The sequence below is a fragment of the Callorhinus ursinus genome, unplaced genomic scaffold (genome assembly GCF_003265705.2).
Source record: "Callorhinus ursinus isolate GAN/ISIS: 27379988/994484 unplaced genomic scaffold, GSC_fseal_2.0 scaffold1, whole genome shotgun sequence".
In the NCBI taxonomy this organism is placed as follows: Eukaryota; Metazoa; Chordata; class Mammalia; order Carnivora; family Otariidae; genus Callorhinus; species Callorhinus ursinus.
In genome coordinates, this window is record NW_027397063.1 from 97,837,586 (window position 1) to 97,864,402 (window position 26,817).

The 26,817-nt window shown below is 44.7% G+C and overlaps 1 protein-coding gene across 3 annotated transcripts in view; it reads right to left on the minus strand.

Annotated features, from left to right (window-relative positions):
• Positions 1–26,817, minus strand: part of KCNAB1 (potassium voltage-gated channel subfamily A regulatory beta subunit 1) — a 394,841-nt gene that overhangs the window by 139,681 nt on the left and 228,343 nt on the right. The gene's annotated exons all lie outside the window — the stretch shown is intronic.

Consider the following 26,817-nt stretch of genomic DNA (forward strand, 5'->3'; position numbering starts at 1 on the left):
CTGGGTGGCTCAGTTGGTTAAGCAACTGCCTTCGGCTCAGGTCATGATCCTGGAGTCCCGGGATCGAGTCCCGCATCGGGCTCCCTGCTCAGCAGGGAGTCTGCTTCTCCCTCTGACCCTCTTCCCTCTCATGCTCTCTCTCATGCTCTCTCTCTCAAATAAATAAATAAAATCTTTAAAAAAAATAAAGAAGGAACCCAGAATACATGTCTGGATCCTGGCCAGTGTGACTGTTCAGTTGTAAAGCAAATCAGCCCATCACCCAGTGCTATTGGGCAGCCATCTCCAAAATGGATATATGTGCACCACAAGATGGCCTGTTGCCATGTGGGAAGAAAAATCAGCAGTTTTTATCCTTTCTTTTAAAATGTTCTACTTTTTAAATATATTCTACAATTACTATAATATTAGCATAGTAGTATAGGCATATATTTTAAAAAGTATATATTTGTTTATCAGAAGTGCCTAGTTTTCCTGATTAAGACACCCAATAAAAGTATTTGGAGATATTTGCCATGGTACAAAGAAGCCAAATATTAAACATCTCATTTTCAAGGGCCTACATTCTAGGGAGCTGAACAGACATGTATACCAAAACACACACTCAGTAGTTGTTTTTCTGCAGCTAAACATATACACGCAATGAGCATGGCAATGGTTCTCAAAGATCAGGACAGATTAGGAAAAAGAATTAGAATAGAGATGAAGAACTAAAAGCATCCCTCTTGCAAAGTAATAGGATGGGTCTCTCTCAGAGTTGAGATTGTTATTTGTGTGGGGATGGGATTCTTCACATACCAAAGGAAAAGCATTGTTAATGTCCCTATGAAAGGAAACTAGAAGGAAACACAGGCATCTCTATATGGGCTGTCAGGAGCCAAGCCATCACAGGTCCCCAGGAGGCGGGGAATGCTCTTGTAAAGGAGAAAGAAAGGCAATGAAAGCTCTGATCCTTCCATTTCTTCACAAAGGCAGCTTGGTTTCCCACATGAACCGTTCTGAAGCTCTTTCTTCAAGTTGGTCCAAACTACACATGGAGACATTTCAGAAGTTTGCAGAGCAGAGAAATCCATATCGGCACAGTAGGTACACAGGTGCACATAGTAATGGTCTCTTCACAGAGAACTTGTGCCAACCTTTACATACACCACCTCATTTACTCCTTATAAGTAACAACCATGAAGTGGTATCTCCCCCATTTTTCAGAGAACACAGAGTCACAATTTCAGTGACTGACATAAGGTCTCTCAGCTAGCAATGTTAAAGTGAGAATTCCACCCAACCCCACCCAAGTCTGCCATGTCATGCACCTCTCAAAATGCTTTCTAAAATGGCGCCTATCTTCCAATTACCCAGTGTGGTTCCTGGTAGCCAGAGTGTGTTACTTCTCTTGCCTCAAGCCACAGTGGCGATTCCTACTCTTAAGCACAATATTTTTACATGTACACATCAATATATTCTAGTAAATACCACCAGATTAGCAGCCAACAGTCATCCCAAATGTTTTATAAATCTACCATATGTGTTTGTGTCATTACGTCGCCTGTCCTAATTAAGATGAAAGGAATCTGAATTGAAGTAACTGGTTATGCCAGAGCCACTAAAAGAGAATCACCATGAACCTCAGTCTCCAGGCCCAGGGCTGCTTGTACAAACTTCTTGAGTGATTACATGTCTGCTGTCCACCCCCACTTTTAGAATAATTGGCATTGAAAATGTCAAAAATGAATATTCCTGTCAAATATATTCCTGGGCAGATAAGGCTTACCCAGAGAACTCGGGGGCAGTAGAAATCCTATGTTTTATTAAATTGTCTATTTGCCAGGAAGCTTTAGACCTTTCTACAATGTTCTTTTGGTCCTGTAATCGGTGGGAGGGCCTGAAGTCATGGAAGGCACAGAAAAATAAGTAGAAATATTGAAGATTTTATCTGATTGATTGATTGTGCTGTGTTGTGACTGAGCTCTTGGGTAACTGAGGCCACATCTAAGCAAATCTTGGTGAGAAATATTTGCCTTGCTCCAGCGGGAAAGACACGTGTTAACAACAGGAGAAGAAAAGTGGCTTCCCTGTTGATGTTTATATTTTGTATTTTAATTTTATAGTTTGGTGGGGGTTTTTTCCAACAAAATTAAACAAAAGAGAGTTTTGAACTGCTTTTTAGAATTTGCATAGTCCACATGTTGAAAGGGTATCATCTGAGTTAGCTCTTCATGCCTACTAACAGCAAGGTTAGTGCCAGCTATGCATGAAAAATCAAGTAGCGCCAATAAACATATTAAAATGATTAGAGCTCCCTTGAGAAGAAAAACAAACGAGCCCAGTCCAAACAGGAATGCTCTTCAGACTTCCAAAATCACCTAAAACAAGGTTTACATAGCCAGATGGTTTCACCAGAACCTTCTGGGTTCACTGTATTACCTCTCTCATTACTAATCATTAGCACATCGTCCCTAATCTTCAACGCACTAATAATTTAGTTTGGTTTGACTGTCCTTTGCAAGCACCAAAGCTTGGACAGGACTGAGTAGGTGTTTTCCAGATATGGTAATACGGAACACAATAAGGTATAGAAGGAAGGAGGCTGCTTTTCTTGGGTGCTTGAGCTTTCGACTCTACAGTCATGCAGTTTGTCCTTTCCTGCCTGCCTGCTTCCTAGGCGTCCACGCACACCACTGGTAGTATACATATGTAAGTTTGCAAAGAGAGAGCTTCCTAAAGTGAAGCACTCTCTTCACTGCTCTGGGAATGTTTATCTGAAGTCCATAATCTATTGTGTCCTTAGGAGAAAAAGAAAATAATAAAACTTTTAACACTAACTTCCTTTTGAAAACAGCTGGCTGGAACGGATGGTTTTCACAAATTAAAACTCCTGGTTTTGAGACTGCAAGTCACAACGTGGCTGAAAATTTATTAAGCACACAATGAGAAGAACGAGGCATTTGTCTTGATTAATGAACATCGGACTGTGTCTAGCGAGCATTTTTATCTGGAAAGAACGATCACAACACTCTTAAGATTAAAGAGTGCAAGTCCATTACTTCGACATTTTGAGCAAAGAAGCTGAAGGAAATGAATTTCTGGAAGTTCTACTTTATATCTGAATGTTATGTGAAGTAAGATGGCAGACTACTAACGATAGCTTACAGGTATAACAGCCCACAAAATCGCCATCTTTGGTTAAGACTATTTCGATGTTTGCAATGAGCAGCTTTCAATAACACTGGATGATTGACATATAATTATTATGTTCATTTATATCCTGGGCCATTTTCAAGTTTCATTGGAACACTGGAGCGGGAACTCCTACTGTATTCTTTCTTGGACTTGAACAGAATAACACTCGTAAACAAAAATATGAAGAAACTGGAAAATAATTGGTAGTTACAAGGTCTGGGCTGAGGGGTGGTGTGGTGGGTGAACAGCTTTGCATGAGGCAAATATGTCAAATTCCTCTATGTGATTTGGTCTCAAATGTTTTGTTTTGTTTTGTTTTTTCCCTCTCTAGCCTCACAGGGCTTGTCTTCACTGTGTCCAGTAAAGGTCAGAAGTTGGCAAATGGTTGTGGAGGCAGTTCCTTGCCTTGCACAAATCAGCCAAAGAAGTTTCTCTTCACCTCTCATCTGCCCAGAATCAACATTGTGCAATATCCCCGAGGGTTAAAATACCTCCACAGCTTTTTATTCCTATCTTAGCCCAACTGCCCCCGCCACTTCTGGTCTCTACCTTTGAAAATAGACTTCACCCTTGTGGGCTCATTTTTAGAACATGGTAGAATCAACATTTGTCTCATTCGAGCTCCTTCACTACTGCTGAGCTCCACTCTAGATGCTTCTAGGAGAGAGCGTGAGGCTAATAAAAATGGAGTGTTGATTTCCAATTTTTTCTCTCCCAGCATAAGCCAAATCCTGCCTCCGGAAAACAGCCAACTGTGCATCTGTACAACACTGTCTTATTTGAACCCAGTACATTCATTGTTTTCACTCAACATGGGCAGGGTAGGTATCATTCTTGCCTCATGGATGTCTAATGAACACTCCAGAGGTTAACTGATGTTGCAGGGAAGGAATGGAGGGACGGAGGCTGGCCTCCAATCTGACTCAGGGATTCCTGGACTTGCGCTCTCTCCCTATGCTGTGGTGTGGCTCTCAGCTGGTGAAGGAAAGGTGTTAAAGATCAGAAAAAGCCTTTCCTCTTTAGCATCTTCTTCCTGGTGCTGCTGAGGTAACCACTTTCCACTTGGCAACTTAAGACAGGTTCTAATTCGTGCAGATGAATAGACTAATCGCCTATCCCTTAACTCAATCAAGCAATTTCCTTTGGAACACCCGGTCTTTAACCCTGCCTAGAATGAGGGAATGGAGGGAGAAAGAAGATTTCACCATTTAAACTGTCACACACCAGCTGTCAGTATTTCATTCAGGGGCATTTATTGAGAATAGAGTAGGTAGCCTCTGCCATAACTCTCCAGGATGGGAAGCTTGAACCTTGCATTGAAAAACGTTGCCCTAGGGCGCCTGGGTGGCTCAGTTGGTCAGCTCAGGTCATGATCCCAAGGTCCTGGGATGGAGCCCCGCATCAGGCTCCTTGCTCAGCAGGGAGCCTGCTTCTCCCTCTCTCTCTGCTTCCCCCCCTGCTTGTGCTCGCTCTCTCTCTCTCTCTCTGTCAAATAAATGAATAAAATCTTAAAAAAAAAAAAAAAAAAACCCCCCTCCTTTAAAAAAAAAAAAAAAAGGTTGCCCTGCGGGTAGACAGACCTGGATAGTGGCTTGGAATAATTCCTGCAGCAAAGCAAATCCAGAGGGAACGGAGTGCTGAGGTGGGCAGTGGGGTTGCTGGGGCAATGAGGAAGGGGGTAGAGGCTGCATTAGTGAGAGGAGGGTCCACAGAGGAGGTGGGACCTGGCAGGAAGGTGGGATTTGAGAAGCCACGTAGGGGAGAAGGAGGGCATCCCCGGAGAGAGGGTGAGGCCCCCAAAGTGCGGAAGTGGAGATGAACAGGGTGTGGGATTGCTCCAAGGAATGGGATGTGTCTGAGGGACAAATGCACCAGAGAGACCATAAAGTAAAGTCTTATTAGAAATAAGTTCAAGTCGTCTTGCAGATGAACTACTCTGAGGTAAGTAAAGGGCCCGTTGAGAGAACCATCACTAACAGTTGCCACATCTCCATTGGGGGAAGAGATCAAAATGTGCCCTACAGAATGTTCTATGCAACCTAAAGCATACACTTTCACCATTATTCTAGCTTAAGAGTAAAGCAACAGCACAGTTTAAGGTAGGTTAATTGGAAAAGAAGCCATGAAAAGCCTAAGTATCGCCAAGACATGCACAATCCAATATGATAGTCACTCACCACATGCCTTTAGTGACCACTCGAAATGCGACTACTCATGACAAAATCCATATTAAATTTCAAAGACTTAGTATAAAAAAGGAATATATAACATTTCCTTGAATATTTTTACACAGTTTACATGTTGAAATATTTTTTTAAAGATTTTATTTATTTATTTGACAGAAAGAGAGAGAAAGAGAGAGCAGGAGCTGAGAGGAGGGGCAGAGGCAGAAGGAGAAGCAGGCTCCCCTATGAGCAAGGAGCCCAACATGGGACTCGATCCCAAGACACTGGGATCATGACCTGAGCCGAAGGCAGATGCTTAACCAACTGAGCCACTCAGGCAGCCGACATGTTGAAATATTTTTGATACATTGGGTTAAATGAAATATTTTATTAAAATTTTAAAAATAAGTAAGTTCAGCCTTGTCCACCCAGATGAGTGTCATCTCCTGCAAAGCAATCTCCCTGGGAGTCTTACCACTAATTCTCATAATCCGTGCCTGGTGCATGTTGGTCTTGGGACTCCTCTTCAGGGGGGACCCTCCCACTCCCTTCCATGTCCTTCCAACCCTGACATAACTTTTTGATTATTCCCAATAGTGCTCTAGTTTTTTTTTAATCGCCAGATAAAATGAATGAGAACAAAATCTGGATTTCCTGTTCCTTAGAATCCCCTTCCTCTACATCATATGCTCCAATAATTTATCGAGTGTTTGTTAGGTACTAAATATTGTTTTGTGCGCTTTACAGGTGATACCTCATTTAATTAAGCTGTCCTATGAGGCAGAAAATGGCATTACTCCTAATTTATTGACATGGTAACAGAGGCTTAGAAGATTAATTTTCCCAAGTGAGGGTCCCCTGTTGTCTTTCCACTTGTCCCTCTTTTCTCTTTGCACTTGCTTTCTCTCTCCCTGGAATGACCATTCCTCCTTTTCTTTACTGCTAAATTTCTGCTCCTCCTCTAGAGCCCAGACTAAAATGTATACAACCTACTAACCAGCTCCTCTAGGCAGAATCAGTGCGCTGTCTGTCCTCTCTGCATAGCGAACTTTCTTTCCTGTCTGTCACAGTACCTGCCTTTTGCTGTAATTTTTCTGCCCAGATGCTCATCTCCCTGGTAGGTTGAGACCTCTCTGTTACTCAGCTCTGTATTCATAGTTCCTTGCGTGGGGTGTCTGGTACCAGGAGAAACTCAAGCCTGACCCCAAAGATGATGCTAATGAAGAGCTTCTTGACAGTGTATTTGGAATAAGTAGGCGGACCATCATAAGTGATTATTTTGAAAGACTTCATTTGGGTGCACAGGTTCTAGTTTGCTTTTTTATTTGAGGAAGACAAAAAACCTAATGATTGTGTCATGAGAGTTGACTAGGTCGTTCAGGAAAGCTGTCCAACTGAAGAGGATAAAAAAGCTGGACAGAATAAAAGCACATATGTTTGAGGGCATCAGAGAGAGAATAGGTCAGTGTGGAATTTCTGAACCAGGATCTGGGAGAAGCTGGAAACCCAGAACAATAAGCTTGCACTTGGCAGCTGCCCCGGACTCCGCTGGGCTTCTGCGGGTTAGCAGAGAAAATGGCGGATAAGCTGCAGAGCGCTTTGGACATCCTTCCCGGGCTTCGGGACAAATCAGGAGGCCTAGATGTGCACAAGTGTTTGGTAAATGTTCTCCACTTTGGTTCGGGACCCTGAAGAGCCAAACCCCAGAAGGAAAAGTGAATTGGAAGTAGACTGGTCCTTGAAGAGAAAGCAGCTCAGCTTTGCATCCTCCCAAGCCCTGAAACTGGATTAATATGATTTGGCACTTCCCTAACACCTGCAAAGCCTGGAAAAACTCTAGGCCTAGATGGCTTCATTAGTGAGTTCTATCAAATATTGCAGGATTTGAGAAACAATACCCATTGCACATAAACTTCCAGAAAGCAGAAAAAGGGAACATTCCTACTTCATCTTCTGAGACTAACACAACCTTGATATCGGTACCGGACGAAGACATTATGAGAAAGGAAAATTACTTACTGGCCAGTCTCACTCATGAACATGGATGCCATGATCCTAAACAAAATATTAGCAAATTAAGTCCAGCAAAATATGGAAAGGATAATATATCATGACCCAGCTGAGTTTGTATCAGGGATATAAGGATGGTTTAACATTTGATGATACAAGAGTAAAATTCTATGATCATTCCAATAGGCCCACCAAAGGTATTTATTTATATTATCATCTATATAGGATTAAGAAAAAAAAAAAACTTAGCAAACTGGGAATAGAAGGGAACTTCCCTAATCTGATACAGGGCATCTCAAAAATTCTATAGCAAGTATTATACTTATTGTTGAAATACTGAAAGCTTTCCCTTGGAGATTGGGAATAAGGAAATGATTCCCATTATTATGACTATATTCAGTATCATTTTGACGAAATCATACAGTAAGGCTAGACATAAAAGGTATAAGGATCAGAAATGAGAGAATGAATGAAATCATGAGCCCAGAGATAGAAGAGTGTCTTTCTAAAACAAGAGACCACTGAATCAGTTTAGTTTGAAACTGTCCTTTTACGATGGGACACAAAATCTAAGTCGAATTTAAAAAAAATTGTTTTGGGGGAGAATTAATCAAATACATGCCTGTTGTGTATCTGTCAGATACTGCTCTAGGCCCTGAGGATACAACAATGGGTAAGGCGAAGGCCTTTTCATTTGGTTGAAGAGACGGACGATAAACAAGCAATCAGATAAATATACCGTATCATTTCATATAACAATACAGAGCAGGGGGCTATGGCTAGGGCTGTGGCTGGAGAAAGAGATCACTTTTTTTTTTTTAAGATTTATTTAAGCGAGAGAGAGCATGAGTGGGGAGGAAGGGCAGAGGCAGAGGGAGAAGCAGACTCCCCGCTGAGCAAAGAGCCCGACATGGGGCTCCATCCCAGGACCCTGAGATTATGACCTGAGCCAAAGGCCGATGCTTAACTGACCGAACCACCCAGGTGCTCCAAGAGAGAGATCACTTTAGACTGGTGGATGGAAGTTTCTCTCTGAGGAGGTGAATGTGAGCAGTGACCTGAATGTGAATTCCTGGTGAATAGCAAAAACATGTCAGTTCTTTTCTCTAAACGAAATAATTTATTCCTTGTGCGAATGGTGGGTACAGACTTTCATAACAAAACATCTATTGACAAGGTATTTTTATTTCTGGAGATCATAAAGATTCTCCTTTTAATGATCCATAAGTTCTTGGGCACCTGCAAACCACAGAGGCTGAGGCATTGGTTAATAATAATTACATTTGTAGTGCTCTTTCTCTTCTTTCTTGTGCTGCCACCCTCCAGTGCCCATTACCCACATCTAAGCCACATGCCTCTTTGCAAAAGATAAATGCTGTGGGGAAGGGAGCTACCATAGTCTCGGGGAGCTCTGGAGTAAAACTGACTTAACTGGTCAATGTCTGAGGCAGGTCTAGAACCCCTTTCCATTAGGATCATCTTTCCACTTAAGATTTTTTTTTGCCCCCTAGGTGTTAGGAGGTGCCCGGAATTATTCTTCTCCAGAGGGGAATTCCTCCTCCAGCATCTTGCACAGAGATGTTTAACCCAGAGCTAAGCCATTTCAAAGACAGCTACTCAGGAGAGATGAATAGATGAAACCCTTCTCTCAAATTAGAGAAGTGCTTTGAGCCAAAGTCTCTCTCTTTTCCCAGTTCTAAGATTTCTGAAATTACAAAACAAAGAAATCTTAAAACATAAAAACAAAATTTCTATCAGCAGGCCAGGGGAGCAAATGAGTGCCCCTGTACCATGATACAAACTTATCAAGTTTAAGTTAATCTTCCCTCTAGATGTGATTATTCTTTTTTTTTTTTTCTTAAAGATTTTATTTGACAGAGAGAGACACAGCGAGAGAGGGAATACAAGCAGGGGGAGTGGGAGAGGGAGAAGCAGGCTTCCCGCTGAGCAGGGAGCCCGATGCGGGGCTCGATCCCAGGAACCTGGGATCATGATCTGAGCCGAAGGCAGATGCTTAACTGACTGAGCCACCCAGGCGCCCCTAGATGTGATTATTCTAATTCTATAGCTGAGCAAACAGGTTCGGAGAGGTTAAGTAACTTGTCCAAAGGCACCCCAGTAGAGAATTACAAGATGGAGATTCTACTCTGGGCATTCCAGTTCTAGCCGAATTCCAGCAGCTTCTTCTTGCCTCTCTGTCACGCTGCTGTCTTGACCTTCAGAGATTGTGGTCTCAAAATGGCTATCCCCATTTTCCCATTGTATTTGTTAAGAAAAGGTAAAAATATCCTCTTTCCAAGGCAGAGGATCTCCTCCTCTGCCCCATGACTATCAAAGGCTGAACCACACATCTAAATTGGAGGTCTGGCTTAATGGCATACTCCAGCTTTAGACATTTACAGATTGCTCTTGTTCTGGAGAAGCTTGCAACAGGGAAGTGGAGGGAAAGCATTTTCAATCACTGTAGGGAGAATCAACAAAGAAAAATGGAGTTCCTTCGATGCCAAGGGAAAGGGTTCAAATACCCTCTTTTTTTTTTTCCTTTGAATCCAAACTAATCAAATATCCCTTTAGTATAGAAACTTTTCATTTTATAGACATGTTGCTCTGAAAGAGTCATGAGCATGCTGCCTTTCAAAATCTGTAATTTCTTTTTAAGTCAAGAAATGCTTAGACTCCTAAAAATTAGCCTCTTCTCTACACAGCTGACAGCCCAGCATACCCGACCTTCCATTCCTACGCACCTGCAAATTCAGCCAGTGGACCAGCCCTTGGTCCTATGGCGGCCAGGGGCGCACTGCCAGCAACAGCCTCTACCAGAGACTTCTGATCTTAACAGGAGTTTTCTTGGGTTTAGACAGAAAAAAAGCATGAGCCCAGTTCCCCGCTGTGTTGTGATTGTTATTGTCTTTGCCTCTACTCCATTTGGCAAGGGGCCAGATTTGTCCCAAAGAAGATAAGTCTGGGTAGGGCAGAGGTTAACAACCTTTTTACTCTAAATATTTTCAGCTTTGCATGTAGGCCATTAGTCTCTGTTGCAACTCTTCAACTCTGCTGTTGTAGCATGAAAGCAGCCATAAATAACATGCAAATTATGGGTGTGGCTATGTTTCAATAACAGTTTACAAAACAGATGGTGGGCTGGATTTGGACCCCCTCCCCCCATAATTTGCAAAACCCTGGTAGAGAATCATTATTTCCCTAAGCCCACAAATAGGTGGTTCTCAACGTGTGGCCCCCAGATCATCAGCATCAGCATTACAGGGAAAACTGGTAGGAATGCAAATGATCAAACTTTGGCATGCATCAGGCTTGCTAAACAGAGAACGCTGGGCTCCAATCCCAGTACTTCTAATTCAGTAGGTCTGGGTTGGGGCCTGAGCATTTGCCTTTTCCCCCAAGTTCCCAGATGATAAGATGCTGTCGGTCTGGGGCCACACTCCAGGAACCACTGCAAGAAATAGAGGCCTTCCAGAAAAGAAAAGAAAAAGATGTCTTCCTACACATAGGATCTGGGGAGGGGGCATGTGGTCATCAGAATGCAGTGGTGTCAGGAGCTAGAGGGGCAGGAGCAGCTGGGAGATTCAGACCTGCCTGTTCTTCTAATCAACTTCCCGCTGGGGCGAGAGTAGGACAGCCAAGGAAGCTGAAGGAGCCAAGGTCACGGCAAGATGAGGAGCTTCTGAAGCCGGTGCTGCCAGGAAGCACTGCAGAGAGAAAAGCCGCGGGAGGTGAAGTGTCCCCTTTCCCTGCAGCTGTAGCGGCCTGGCTGATTGCTTTTGCTGGCGTCCAGGCACAGGAGAGAAGAGGGGACCTTGTTGAGCCAAGTGAGGAGTACACAGGGAGAATTTGCAAAGACTTAGCTTGCCCAGAGGGAGCTACGGCACAGCCAGGCCCCTATCACTTTCTGTGGTATCAGATGGCATACCTTCACACTGGAACTTACTAGACACACAGTCGTGGGACTGCAGGCTATCATGAACCATCTGGGTAGGGGGAAGGGGAGGGAACACCCCATCAGACCAGATCTAGTCTCTCTTTTCTACCAAGGAGAAAGGAGATTCCTTCCATCATTAAATGCCCCTGATGTGAAAGGACAGACTCATCAAAGCCAGAGGCTGATGTGTCATGAGCTTGGATCCTGAGTCTTTGACTCTTGTGAGCTTGTCAAGGGATTTGCAGGCCAGCTGGTGAGCAGATGCTGGAGATGGTGAGACCTGGCCCACACGATGTGAGACGTGCAGCATGCTCTTGGGCTTCGGCCAGGAAGAATGTGAAGGGACAGATCTGTTTCCATGGCCACTTGCTCAAATGTGTATTACGGGAATTCACCTTTGCACCACTGGGATGCTGGCTGGGTTGAGGCCCACACTAGAACTGCCCAAAGAACAGCCTGAAGAGAATCAGCCCAAGGTCACAAAGTGTTGGGACAGACAGTGTTGGAAAATCATTAGGATATCCAGAGCTTCATGTCAGAACCACACGATCTCTGAACCCACTTCTACTCCCGGTTCCTATTAAAGGCCTGGCTCAAATCTCATCTCAGAACAAAAACTCCAGGTAGAAGGTTGTATCTCTCAGGCTTTTTGCTGGCTCACAGAGTTCTAGCACTGGTTACCATGCCTGGATTTCAGTCAGCAGTTACCCGGTGACGGGGCGTGCCTCCTTGGGCTTCATGCCCAAATTGACTAGACTTTTCCCAGGCAGTCAGCAGAGAGCAACACTTTGACCATACATAAGTCACTTGACGCCTTTTCCACAAAAACAAAACTCAGTATAAATAGCACTCAAATGTTTTTAAAATTTACAAGTAGAACCTGAATTCAGAGCAAATTAAAAGAAAAATACAACAGATCCGAGGTAAATCTTCTTCACCAATTTTTTCCTGACTTTATTTATTCTTCATTAGGGAAAGTCTCTTTTTTCCACCTATAATGCTTTAGGTTAAAAAAAAAAAGTCCATATCTTACATATATCTGCAAGATCTCACCTACTCATTCACTGCCTATTTCAGGGTTCAGAGGTGCTTGGTGTCTAAACACTGATTCACCCTACTGGCTTCCAGATGTCCCCACTTTGTAAATTTATCTATCTTGTTAGTACTTAACATCTACAATTTTCTTCCTAAATTGGTGAATCCACATCTATCTAGTAATTTCCCTTTTGATTTTAAAACATATGAAAAATGAGAATTAATCTTAAAAAAATCACTGTAATTAAAAAAAATTACTGTAATGTAACATTAGGAAAATTGTTAAGGATCTCATACTACAGCTATATGGTGGAATATATGCGGCCATCAAAAATGTTTTAAAATACTAAGTCATGTAGGAACAGCACACAGTGGATCAAAAGGCAGGAGTCTGCATTTTCAGCCGAGAACATGGAGCGATTTTGAACCTCCTGAGTCACACGCCCTTGCTCCTGGTCTCCATTCCATCCCTGGCCTACTTGGTTTCTAACCTTTAGGCTTGCCTCTCATTCTAGCTCTGTGCTCACCTCCTGGGATTCCGTCACAACATTCAGCTCCCCCAGATTCATCCCCTGGCATTTTCTGTCCTGGGCTGCTTCAGTCCCCACTCAGCTCCATGGGCTTCAGACCCCTGGGACCTCAGCTTTGCACCAATCACCCACATGCCCAGCGCACTGACCACGTTTGCCCTGGCCCAGTCAACCTCTTAAAACACAAGAACACATAGAACTTTCACTTTTTTTTTTTTTTTCCAAGAGAGAGTGCATGTGCAGGCGAGCTGAGGGGAGGGGCAGCGAGGGAGAGAGATTGAGAATCTTAAGCAGGCTCCACCCTCAGTGTGGCGCCTAACGTGGGGCTTGATCTCACAACCCTGAGATCATGACCTGAGCCGAAATCAAGAGTCAGACGCTTATTGGACTGAGCCACCCAGGCACCCCAAACCTTTCACTTTCAAGAAGAATTTATAGTTTCCTGGAGATTGTAGAGCAGCATGCTGGCTCTCTTAAAGAGAAAAAAAAAAAAGGCCAGGTTCAGATTCTCCAAGGTCAGCAAATGATAGAGACTTGACATGGAAGAGAAGCTGAGCTTTGTGGCCATGAATCTTGTTCTCCAAGATTCATTTTTCCTTTGGGATGTCTCTCATTTGCTCTTAGAATGGTGGTGACCACCTTTCATTGGTAGGAAGTCTTAGGGATCCAGGCTCAATTTGGTAAAGGAGTTGACAGATGTCCTCACAGAAGTGAGGTAACTCTAACTAATGCTCTGCTTCTAATGAGTAAATTGGCTCTGATTTGACACTGATATTGACAGTAACAGTTGAATCATTTGAACCCATTACTTGGAAGCTTGGAGGCTGCAGAAAGGGCCCAATCATCTTTTTAGGTCCTTTCTTAGAGGCCTAAGAAGTGATCAAATCTTTAATGACTTTACAACTGGCAAAACTACTTAAAAAATTTCAAATTAAAATTTAAATTACAATACAAATTCTGTAGACTAAAACAAATACAAATTCTGTACAAAGACAATACAAATTCTGTAGCATAATACAAATACACAAAATAAGAAGTGTTCATTTTAATTTATAGATATACTTAATCTGCTCATCACTGCAGGGAAATCATTGCTTATGAGAATGAATACACCTCTGAAAGATTCTAATATTCTCAAAAATTTTAAGCATTTACTTTGCTATGCTTATTTTTAAATTATGTAAATTAAACTTTATTTTCTGGTCTTATGTGAAATAATACTCTGTTAAGTTTCCTTCTTTATTTATTTTTATTTACTTTATTATTTATTTACTTTTTAAAAATTTTATTTATTTATTTGACAGAGAGAGAGAGAGCACAAGCAGGGGGAGCTGTAGAGGGAGAGGGAGAAGCAGGCTCCCCGCTGCGCAGGGAGCCCGATGCGGTTCTCAATCCTCAGGACCTTGGGATCATGACCTGAGCCAAAGGCAGACTGCTTAATGAACTGAGCCACCCGGGTGCCCCCACTATACTTTATTTTTACCTTCATTTCCTCTCATGTGAGATAGCTGCATCATTTCTGACTTTTTATCTAATTTAGAAACAATTTTTAAGACATGCTCTTTTGAAAAATGCTTTCAAATAATTTTTATTTAAGGCAATATCTGTACCTTCAACTTAGAAGTTTCTCTTTTTCTTCCATTCAGCCAGATCCTTCTTTTGTCTACAGCAGAAGGCAAACTTATTCTTCCTCTGATAAACTCTCCTTTCTAGAGTAATAAAGGTCTTGATGGCATCGGAGTCCATTTGGTCCACGTGTCACATGGCCTACTGGTCAGACAAGATTCCCCCAGGGAGCTTCTGTCTCATCCTTCGTGTCATTAGCTTCCTCTGGTCACATGTTTCTCAACACTGGCATCTCCCTCCAAGCACGACTTGGAAAGCCATGAAGGCAGGCTGACTGGCACCTTGGCATTGGCAAGAAGAGCCAAAGTCTTACAGAAATTAAAGATGTTAAGGCACGATCTACTTCCACAAATCTTACCAAGATGAAATTCATGAGGAAGCTGGGGAGACGAGAAGCCCGGGGCAAACAAGTGGAGGCTTTGTTTCCTTTTCCTTCCACAGGGTCAGCGGTTGTGAAAGTGTGGCAGGAGGACCAATAACGTTTGTGGCACCTCACACTTGTTCTTATATCTTTTAGCCTTCCAGATCCCCCTACCCTTCAGGGGCCATGCTGTATAGAATAAAATCTATGGGATAAATCCACATTCATTTGTACAGGTTATCCCATTCCAAGGGAGATTTCAATAGAATGGTGTTTTTTGAGGAGCACTGATTTTATTCTAGAGGAAGAAAGCATAGAACTTCTACTGTGGTTCCCGTGTAGAGGGAGCATATGAAGCAAGAAGCCTGTCCCAGCATTTCTCAGGCTATAGTCCTTGGCACCCAGTGCCCCTGCCTCCCCCACGGGCCATCCCTACCTCAGGAAATGTCCTCACTTCCCTGCTTCCCTTTCTACTCATGGCATTTAACATCCTGTGTTCTCATTTCTAAGTCTGTCTCCCTGGAAGTAGGTTTTCCCGATTGCCCTCTATTTCTCTTTTATGCATTGCTCCAGGAGCAGGTTGTTTCTATACCAACCTCTGGTCTGGGACCCAGAACCTTTTGAGAATGAAAGGAAGGTGATAAAGCTGGAGGCAATCTCTCGCCTTTCTTGTTCCTCTCTTTTCTGTTGGGCTGCAGAAAAGATGGACATTCAGGCAAACAGTTGACTTCAGAGGTATTTTCTTAAAGTTAAATATAATCTTCTTAGGCACTTTCTAATACCTCGTATAAGCCAGAGGTCAAGCAAATGTTGCATCAGCTGTAACAGTTCAGGATTTCAGCCATTTTCTGACAGGTCCCCATTTTGTCCTTCAATACCTAGTTTTTCTTTTTTTTAAGATTTTATTTCTTTATTTGAGAGAGAGAGAATGAGAGACAGAGAGCACGAGAGGGAAGAGGGTCAGAGGGAGAAGCAGACTCCCTGCCGAGCAGGGAGCCCGATGTGGGACTCGATCCCGGGACTCCAGGATCATGACCTGAGCCGAAGGCAGTCGCTTAACCAACTGAGCCACCCAGGCGCCCCAATACCTGGTTTTTCATTACCATTTTCAGCAAAAGGTCAGTGCGGTTATTGCAGAACAAAAAGTGTCTGACTTGTAACCCTTTAAGCAGACTCTTCAAACAGGATACAGACCAGTCTCCAGCATTTGATGTTTTCTGAAGCAAACCTGGTCGAGGGCTCGTCTCTCTTGAAAACCAACTGCCCAAGTCCTAAACACCCTTCAAAAGATATCTTGTCTAGTTGTCAGAACGGGAAAATTCAACGCTGCCCTGATGGTGACAGACTGTGGCATCCCTGCCAACGTCTAGAAATCTGGATGCTGTCAAGTGGCAGAGCTGCGAGGTTTAAAACCAGCTCACAAGTGAAAAACTCCGTTGGAAACCACCCATCTCTGCCATTGCCTATCAAGCTGGCAAAAGAATCAAGCTGAGAATATTTTTTCTTTTTGGCTGGCATATTGAAATCTGTAAACCTCTTTCTGTGGAACAGAAGCTGTTGAGGGTTTATTTTTTTCCTGACTTGAGCTAGAGCACATGGAAAGAGCTTGCAATCTAATTTTGCCAACTCTCAGAGTGGAGTGGGGTTGGGCGGTGAGAGTTTCTCTTCATAGTGACGTTTCTGGCCATACTGGTAACTGCCTTCCATCACTGGTACACCGCGTCAGAGAGAGGAGACATTCTGTAAATGTCTCCAAGGAGCCGATTAGGGAACTCTGCCCTCAGCTTCTCCCTACCTGTGTGTCTCCTAGGAGGGCATCCACGTAAGAACGCCTGTGTGTGAGAAACGTGAGCCCCAACATGGGGACTGAGGGAACGCTCTTGTTCTCTTGGACACTGGAGGCTTCACCCTCTTCAGCACAGGGTCCTGGCCCACCTCCCCATCTCCTCAGTATCGCTAAGGCCCCTCAGTGTCAGCCCCGGGGGCTGTTCTCTGAAATTGTCACGTACTTTGGTAGATCTCCGCTGTTCCTTCAGTCTGAAATGCTCTTCCCCCTTTTGCTGAAATCTCCACTCTTTAACCAACCAGCTCAAGTATGACCTCCTCACTGCAAATTCCCCAATCCCCTCACTCAGTGTTAAATAGTTTACTCTCTGAGGTCTAATGGCTTTTCCATTCTCTCTCTCCTCAAAAGCTGTTTTTTTCTTCCCTGTTATAAGGTACCTCGGAGGCCAATGTCTCCCTCAGCCGACTGTGCCTCTAGAGGGCAGGGATCGGGTCTATTTTGTGTGTTTGTATACCTAACATCTTGCATTATTCCTACAGTGTTTGACATTGAATACATGTTACAGGGAGGAAGGAAGGAAGGAGGGAAGAAAAGAGGGGAGGTTCTTTTATCTTTCTCCCTAGATTCCAGTCTCTCGAAGGCTGTCTTTTATTTACCTTCGAATTTACACCTCATCCCTGACCTCACTCAATTTAGCAATGATTTCATATAAGCGCTCTAGGATTTCATTTGACCTGAAGACTGAGATCTAATCCTGGTTTTCTATGAACTAGTCGTGCTGTTTTGCAGGCTCATAGGCCCTAGTTTTCTTAAATCTAACTCAAAAGGGATTCAAAATATCATTCAGAGCTTCCCAAATGAATGCTAAGTACCAAAAGGAATGCATATCACTTCCCAAAATAAATATTGGCCATGTATAGAATATATGATTCACAAACCAAATCGAGGCGCTCTGAAGGAGAATGGTGGTATTTCTCTATAATCCAAACCAGCTGAGAAACCGAAGCTGCTACACTCTATTGCCTTGGTTTTCGGTTCTTCTTGCAGGCTGGCATGGAGGAGAAGACCCTGGAGAAAGGACTAAATGTGTTTAGAGACCTCAGCTGATGGGAAGGTGTCAGGAAGCAGAAAGTCATCTTGCTGCAACGTGACTGCTCAGCGGCTGACGTACTTGCAGTGGCAACCCCCATATCTGGAATCACGAGGCATAAAAAAGGAACCTGCTGGAAATGTGACTTGGAGAAACCATATTCTTCCAGGCACTGCAGCTAAAACCTTGGCCTCTGCTATGCTGTGAGTGTCTCGCTCCCTCCAATTTCACATGTTGACATTCTGATGCCCAATATGATGGTGTTAGTAGGTGGGGTCTTTGCTCCTGAGGCTCTCATGACCTAATGAGGGTAATGCCCTTATAAAAGAAACGGCAGAGAGCTCCTTGCCCCCTTCCACCGTGTGAGAACAGAGTGTGAAGGCTGCGACTCGGGGGAGAGCCCTCACCTGACCGCGCTGGTGCCACGACCTTGGACTTCCAGCCTCCTGTGAAGAAATAAGTGTCCATTGTTTACAAGCTGTCCTGTGTGTGGTGTTTGGTGATGGCAGCCCGAATGCACTAAGATGGATCAGCCCTGATTCTTCCTTTCTCACTCCTCCACAGCTAACCCATCGCAAAGTAATTCCCGTCTGCTTTACCTTCAAAACCCACCCGGGGCCGAATCATTTCGCATTACCTCCACATTCTGGGTGCGCTCCTACTCCGGGCACTCGCACGGGCCATTCCCTCTACCTGGTGCTCTTCCCCAAATGATGGGGGGCGACTCCCTTACTTCCTTCAGCTCATGAGTCACCTTTCCAAGGGTGCCTTCCCTGACTACCCGGTGAAAAAAGTTTCCACACCAACACCCCATCCACCTTCCTTCATCATCATGCTCTTACCACCACCTCACAGAGGACACATTTTCCTCATCTTATTTATTTCGTTCTTCCCCAGATAAAATGTGAGCCTTATGAGGGCAGGGATTTTTGTTGGATTTCTTTTTCTGCCATGTCCCCAGTTCCTGGAACAGGGCTGGCAGATGTCCTAGGGGCCCAGTAACTGGTGAGTGAATGAATGGCTCGAGGGTAGCTCACAGAACTGACAGGGGGCCATTAGAACCCAGGTTAGAAGAGATGGGCAACCTGTCTTCTCCAAGCAGGAGCGTCACCTGACTCCACAGCACTGCCATGGGACACTCACACAGAGTTCTCAGAGGGGTTAAAACAACTGAGTCAGCAAGGCCCCCTCGAACCCTTCCTAGTGAGTGGTTGGCTAGAAATCCCACAGGAAGCGTGATCCCCACAGGCAGGGGCTCCCCTAGCTCTGCGGATTTTCAGCAGAAACTGTCAGAGACAGCCTTTGACTCTGGGATGGCCTCTGACGCTGCTTGAGGTGTTGGGGACATTCTATTGTTCTGTCCTTGCCTCCCTCCTTCTGTCCTGGGTCCTCCACTCCTGGCTTTGGTGGACGCTGGCCTGGCTCTCCTGGTTCCTGGGCTGGGACCCACTTGAGGCACAATATGTTCTGCACATCAGCTATCAGCCAGGCACTGTGCTGGGTTCTAGGGACTCCAAAATTGAACCAGTCAAGGACCATGCTCTCTAGGACTCTATGACCTCCCTTGGGCACATGAGGTGAATGCACACAGAAGGGAAACAGTGTAGCAGGACCCCTTGCCCCTTGCCCCTTGCCCCTTGCCCCCTAGGACAGGGATGTCCAAAGAAGGGTTCATGGAGGTGACAGGCTTTAAACTGGCCTGAAGGGCTGAGAGGAGACAGATCAGCCCGAAGGAGGTTTTCCGGAAAACCCAGACACCCATAGTTCAACACCCAAATTCAAGGGGCAAAATTCTGGTGTGAGTGAGGTCAAGGGGCCTCCTTCCAACTGTGGGCTGGAAGCATTTGCCTTCTTCCTGTGTGGACTCTACTCAGACCTGCGGCTCCCACTCCCACCCACTTTCTCCACCTTATGTTCCGGGATCAGGGCGTGACCTCTTTGGCAGACCCAAACATATATAATCTCCACTTCTAAGCTCTGGGACATTCAGATTCTGAAGATTTTGTAGCCTTTACTTCTCTCCTGAGTCTGTTCCTACAACTTGGTTCCAGAAAATCAATTTTCCTCATAATCTGCTTTGTTTTTTTTTTTTTATTTCTGCAGTATGTCCTGAAGATAAAGCCTCTCTGCATGTCCACATGCCCATTAATCATCCTTGTTTAGAAAGCCAGCTGAACTGCTCACCGGCATCTCCCTGGAGACTCTCCCATGAATATTTACACTGACAGTGTCTCTCTCCATGCACCACTACTGGGACCAACCACTCCCGCCTGCAGCAAAGTTGAGGTAAGTTATAAAAATAGGGAGACACACCAAGAATAAACCAGCTTTTCTCAGCACTTCCCATGAGCTTAGCTTGTTCTTCTGGAATCTTTACTGGGCCTTTCTTAAGTAATGAACCTGAAGAGCTCTTTTCCCAGACTGACATGGTCTGGCTTTCTTTGCTTCTCTGTCTCCTACACCTTCAGGTGCTTCCACCTCTGCACGGGACCTCTTTTCGTCTCATGACAGGCATTTCTTTCATTTGCTGTCAATTCGCCTTGTCAACTTTCATTCCCCCTCACTTCTGAGGGGGGAGGAAAAAGGGGAGTTGGGGGCGGACGTGCTGAGCTCTCTGGAGGCTGTTGCTGCGAAGCAGGTCAGGCCTCCTACCTCACACGCAGAACAGAGACCGCCCGTCTGGACCTCCTCAGGGTTCCCTCCTCACAAGTAGCCTCACCTCTTCGTCGTTTTGTCCGTGTGTTTTGCTGACCCAGCATCCTTCCCCACTTTTTGGGTAAAGCACCCTGGTTTTCCTCTAGCACTCTTTGACTCTCGGTTCATGTGGCTTAGGAGGGGCTCGTCCCACCACTAACTGGCGATGGGCATGTGACCAGCCAACGCCAATCCATTCTCCTTTCCCTCTAACTAGAAGCATTGGTCAGGAATGGACATGCGACCTCATTCGGCTAGTAAGAATTCGTTTTGAACACTGTATTCAAATGAGAAGAGAATGCCTCCTGAGAGCCTCCATACCTGACGGTGCCAACAGAGAAATGCAGAGCTCAGAAGGGCAGGGAGAGTGAGTCCTAAGCCTCTTGATTCAGCTGCTTTTAAACTAGGTCCCTCCTTAGACATTGCAGTTATTGAGCCAATTAACTGCCCCTTATGCGTTTAAGCAGCTTGTTTCATTCTGCAAGCTCATGATTAATTTCTGTTGTTTCTGTTATTTGCAACAAAACAAGAGTCCTGCCCCTTTCTGGGGAAAATGTGTCCTTCCTCCCACCCACCAATGTCCTGGATCACATCTCCTCCTACCTGCTTGGGTCCTTACTCTATTTTCTCCTTTCTCACCTCCAGGTGTTTTCCTAAGGTCTCTCATTCTCTCCAAACAAACTTGCCGCAGGGGTATCCTTAAGCCCTCCCATTGCCCTTGGCTACCCCCAGGTTCTCCCTTATCTTGCCAGCCAAGCTTCCTGAGAGTCATCTGATCTCAGAGGCTTTCCTTCTTTGCCTCGCATTACTTTTCAACCAACAGTTGTCTAGCTTCTTCCCCTGCACTTCCTTAAGACTGTTCATTAGAACCAGACGTGACCTGCCAACATCCTTGCCTGTAACTGACTCTTTGTCTTTAAAAAAAAAAAAAAAAGAAGAAGAAGAAGATTTTATTTATTTAAGAGAGAGAGCGAGCACGAGTGAGAAGCAGAGGCAGAAGCAGACTCCCCGCTGAGCGGGGAGCCCAATGCGGGACTCGATCCCGGGACTCCAGGATCATGACGCGAGCTGAAGGCAGCCGCTTAACCGACTGAGCCACCCAGGCGCCCCTCATCTCTGTCTCCTTTAACTTCCCATGGATGTTACAGTGCTGGCCGCCCTGCCTGTTTGTCCTCTGCGGTCTCTGAACTTTGCTTGCTTTTTCTTATCTCTGCTGACCTTACCTCTCCTGTCCCCGCCTCTTAAAGGTTGGAGTCCAGGGCCTGTCCTCAGCTCCCCTCCCCTCTCTCACCACTCTCTCCTCTTGGGTGTGACGTCATCTACTCCAGTGCCTTCTATCGCTCGCACACTGTCTCTACTGCTCAGTTCCATTTGGACATTTCCAACTGCCTGTGGATACCCTGCAGACGTTACAGGGACCTCAAGCTTACACAGCCCCGCACATAATAGATGCTCAGTAAAGAACCGTTAAAAGAATAAATGAAAGCATCCTCAAAATGTAAGACACTAAAGTCAAGGCCTATGGAATTTTCTGCCTAACCAGCAAAATTATTTCAAGCTTCTGTTCTTTGCACTCGGTTTCCCTACTACCTACTTGTCCTTCAAATATCAATTCAAGTATTACTTCTTCTGGGAAATCTTCTCTGGATAATACATACCTATACATGTACACACATGCAGATACAATATTTTCTTTTGCCTCTGGACCCCCACAACATTTTATTTTATTTTGAGAGAGAGAGAGAGGGAGAAAGCAGGGGGATGGGGGAGTGGAGAGGGGCAGAGGGAAAGAGAGACCCTTCAGCAGGCTCCATGCCCAGTGTGCAGTCTGACACGGGGCTCAATCTCACGACCCTGAGATCAGGACCTGAGCCTAAATCAAGAGTCGGACGCTTAACTGAGGGAGCCACCCAGGTGCCCCATCCCACAACATTTTATAGTTCACTTTAAAAGGAATATACCATTTATTATTTTGTTTTGATTTGGTTATCCCGTTTCTGTTTGTGTCAGGAGATGATGAGCAGGTTCTGGTCTTGTCTCTGCCCCTCACCAGCCATGTAATGCTGGAAAAGTCATGTGACTTCCGAGGCATCAATTTCTTCACCTAACAAATGGAGGTAATGACCCAGCCCAGCTTCCATCACAGAGTGGCTGGGAATGAGAGGCTGCATATGGATGAGTTTTGTAAGCTCTGCAAAAAAGGGTCGTGGCCTTCTGCAAGGGAGGGAGGGTCAGGAAACTGCATTTTATTCCCTACTCTGCCCCTCAGCAGCCTTGCAAACTAGAGTAGAAATTCAGGTTCTTGAATATGGAAGATGATGCACATGAAATTGCTTTGTGAACTGTGAGGGTCTTAATGCAAGGCATTGCTACCTTAGTACTATTTTGCCTTATCTGACTGACTCTGAACACAAAACTATGTTACACTGTATCCGTGCAATAGTCCACAAAGGGAGAAGTGAGGGAGACTTACACACCGAATATAATCCTTGTATATTTATATCACAGGAATGATATCGGTTTGACATTTTTAACTTATGTTGCTTATCACTTCTATTGAACACTTACTCTGAACATCAAGCTAAGCACTTAGCCTGCATTAAAAAAAAAAAAAAAAATCTAACCTTTACAAAACTTAGAAGTAGTTAATACTCCCACTTTGCACCTAAGGAAAGTGAGGCTCAGCACAGTTGAGTAACTGCCATGAAGGGCCGAGCGGGGCAGGGGACCCACATCCGTCTCCGCGGGACCAAAGTCTGGGCCATCCATCACACACTGCACCGCCTGCTTCTAGTGAGAAGGGCACAGGGCCACTGGCACCCCCAAGTCAGTGATGCTAACAGCTTGCCCCTAGGTTTTCTTCCCACTTGACCATAAAGGCTGTTACTTCTGCTGCAGTTTCTCCCCCAGAAGACTTTTGGGCTGGGACTGTCTCTTGCTAGGAATTAAACCTCTATATTGCTGTGCCTTCTAAAAAAAAATGGAAGTTTGACAAATAAACATTGCTATGAACAAGCTGTCATGAACAAATCAAGTTTCCCAAGGCAAATAAAATGTCCTCAGAGTGTGGTTCAAACTCTCAAGTAGCTCAGGAACTCATGGCCAAAATTAGTGAGGGGAGGAGGCCAAATTAGTCTGTGCTCCTATCTAGCCCCTTGTTCCTCTTCCTACTTGAGGGCAGCAAATTCACAACAGAGTCACACAATCAAGGAGTTCAAGAACAGGACATTTCTCAGAGATAAACTCATCCTACCTCCTCGTTTCCTGAGAAAGCTGAGGCCCAGAGAGGTTCAGTGAATTTCCTAAGGCCACATAGCTGGCCAGCATGTCATCACTGCCTATCGGGTGGGTGACATATAAGACCCAACCCATCTCATGTCTGCTACAACTCTGTGAGATAGGTTCTGTTATCACCCCCATTTCACAGGTGAAGAAACTGAGGTATAGAGAGGTTGGGTGGCTTGCCCAGTGAAGGCACAGCCAAGACAAATGGCCTGGGATAGACCATTTGTCTCCTCTTGACTGCTTCCTCCTTCTGGTCCTTCAGCAACCCACTCCACAGTCACATGGGACACACAGGGCCAGGGAGCCCATCTCTTGTCTGGCCGGTACAGAGCAGACAGAAGCCTGTAAGACCTCCTCTTCTGATCAAACCGGAGGCAAGTTACCTTCTTTTTGATTTTGCTCATCAATGCCTACCACAGTGGGGACAAGAAAGGCCATAGGGTCCAGGGCCAATGACCACAAAAGGTCATTTTTAGATCTTTGACATTCCTCTTACAGTCTCAAGCAGAAAAATGGACAGAAATTATCTTCATCACATAGCCTAGCAACATAGCTTTATCTTTAAAACAGCATTCTTTTTTAATACAAATTCTTCCACTCTCCCATGGCTCTTATTTTATGGTTATATTTTATGTTAACAGGGCAGATGTATAGGACATAAACATTTAAAAGCACTCAGCTTTTGTAACCTTTGTTTTGCACGTCTTCCTTTTTATTTCTTTACAGCGGGGTCCCCCTTGAACTCTAAGTGGCTTTGACTCTCACTTGCTTGAAGCCTCGCCAAATTATTCTTTCCAGAATATAAAAATGAGATTAAGCCCTCCATTTAAGGATAGGACGCGACAAGGGAGATTAAATCTGCCCAGATATGATATACCATGGCTCTCAGGAAATTTCCAGGGCTTTTTCGTGGTGTTCTCCCCCCGCCAACTGTAATTGTTTTTCAGCAGATAAAATTGCAATGTGGATTTGCCCTGTTCTGTTGGGATCAAATAACGAGAGAAGACAGTCTCAGCTGCTTAGTTGCCTTGAAATCTTGTGCTTGGCCTAGAAGCTGAGGGCTGCCTGTGTTTTCCAAGTTAGGAAGTTGCTAACTGGTCAGCCGCTGCCCTGTGAAATGCACACGGATTTCACCTTTGTGCTAATGAACACGCAACCCAGAGGCACTTAGTGAAGTCTAGCCATGTGCCTGGCAGGTGCTAACATCTCAGGCCTGCCCTCCAGTAGCTGAGGCCTTGGAAGAGAGGTAAGGCTGGAGAGAGAACTGATAGGAGGGGCTCATCAAGTCATAATGTGAGGTCTCTGTAGGCACGGACAGGCATTCACAAACTATTCTTTAGTGTTCTCAGCCTTATCCCGGCACTTCCCAACCCCAAGACAGCTTATGTTCTAGCTATACCAAATCTCTAATTTCTCCCTGAAAAATGGTGCTATTTCTTTTGCCTCGAGTGTCCTTGAATTAGAGAGTCCCTGTTGTCAGAGGGTCTTCCTCCAACTGGCAAACTCCTACTCATCCTTTTAAACCCGGCTCAAAAGCTCCTACTTAACTATAACTCACACTTACTGTTTGCTGCATGCCAGGAGCTGTTCTGAGACCCTCACTCATGGTAATTCAGTGGTTTTCGAAGTGTAGCATCCTGTGCCAGCATCAGCAACACCTGGGAGCTTGCTAGAAAGGCAAATTCTACAGGCTTACCCTAGACCGACTGGATCAGAAACCGATTCACAGCCATCTGTGTCTTCAAAAGCCCTTCCTGTGATTCTGATGCACACTCATGTGTGAGAACCAGTAGCTTAACTCACTTTATCCTCACAACGGTCTTATGAAATAAATATTTTAATCCTCATTTTACAGCTGAGTCCACTGAGGCACAGAGAGTTTAAATAACTTACCCAGGCCCATACTCTTAACCACCTAACATCCCACTATTCAGTGTGGTCATCTCTCTGAATTTTTTTTTCCTCTATGAGGAAATTCCTCTCTCCTCCTCTGTGTTCCCCAGGATATTGTATTCAATCTGTAACCTCTCTTTTCACATCCTATTATTGTGATAAATAACTGTAAGTGTGGTTTGCTAGAGACCAGTGAGGTCCTCCAGGACAGGGATGCTACAAGTCATTCATCTTAAACCTTGTGCCTCGCCTGGCAAAGATGGTCGATGAACATTTGTTTAATGAAGGGAAAAATGAAACAAAAAAAACCAAGGTTTTATCAACACTTTTGGGGCCATAAAATCAGTTTGAATCCATTTTGAGTATTCTCTAAAAGGAGCAAAGATTTATAGATTCACCATCCTTGTTTCATTGCCTCCTGGGTGTCAAGGATAGTTTTTGTGAGGTAAATCGGCTTGCGCTGTGTTCATGTTGCATGCAGAGTCAGAATGACCATTATAATTCATTTCAACACCTATTGGCCATGTTGAGTATTTATCATATGCAAAATACTGTGAAAACTGAGGGGCAGATTTAATTGGTTCTTACTAAAATTGATTCACACTGCAATTAATTTAAGCTCCAATTCCCTTGGTTTCTTTATCAAATGGGAAAAATCTACCCAGAGTTCCGCCCCCCCCCCCCCCCACCCCTTTCCAAATTGTAATTATTTTAAAAAGATTTTATTTATTTATTTGAGAGAGAGAGAGAGAGAGGGAGAGAGAGCGGGAGCCAACAGGGGGAGCAGCAGGCAGAGGGAGAGGAAGAAGCAGGCTCCCTGCTGAGCAGAGAGCCGGCTGGACATGGGGCTCTGGGGCTTGATCCCAGACCCTGGGATCAGGACCTGAGCCAAAGGCAGATGCTTAACGACTGAGCCACCCAGGCGCCCCCTCAAATTGTAATTCCTGAAAGCTATTGTAGACCCTAGTCCGGGGTATCCTATTTTTCTCTAGATAGATTCACGTCTCAGGAAGTGAAACAACAGTATCCGCATGCGAGACAATCTCCAGAGGAAGGAATTATGTACTGACCTGCTCAGGGTGTTGGAGCAGGGAAATAGCTGGGGGAATAAGGAACCAATGTTTGTTGAACTTCACATTTGACCTGACCCTCACAGTGATCCTGTGGAGGCCACTGTTGATCCCACCTTGTTCAACTACGGAAACTCAAGCTCAAAAGATTCCTATTT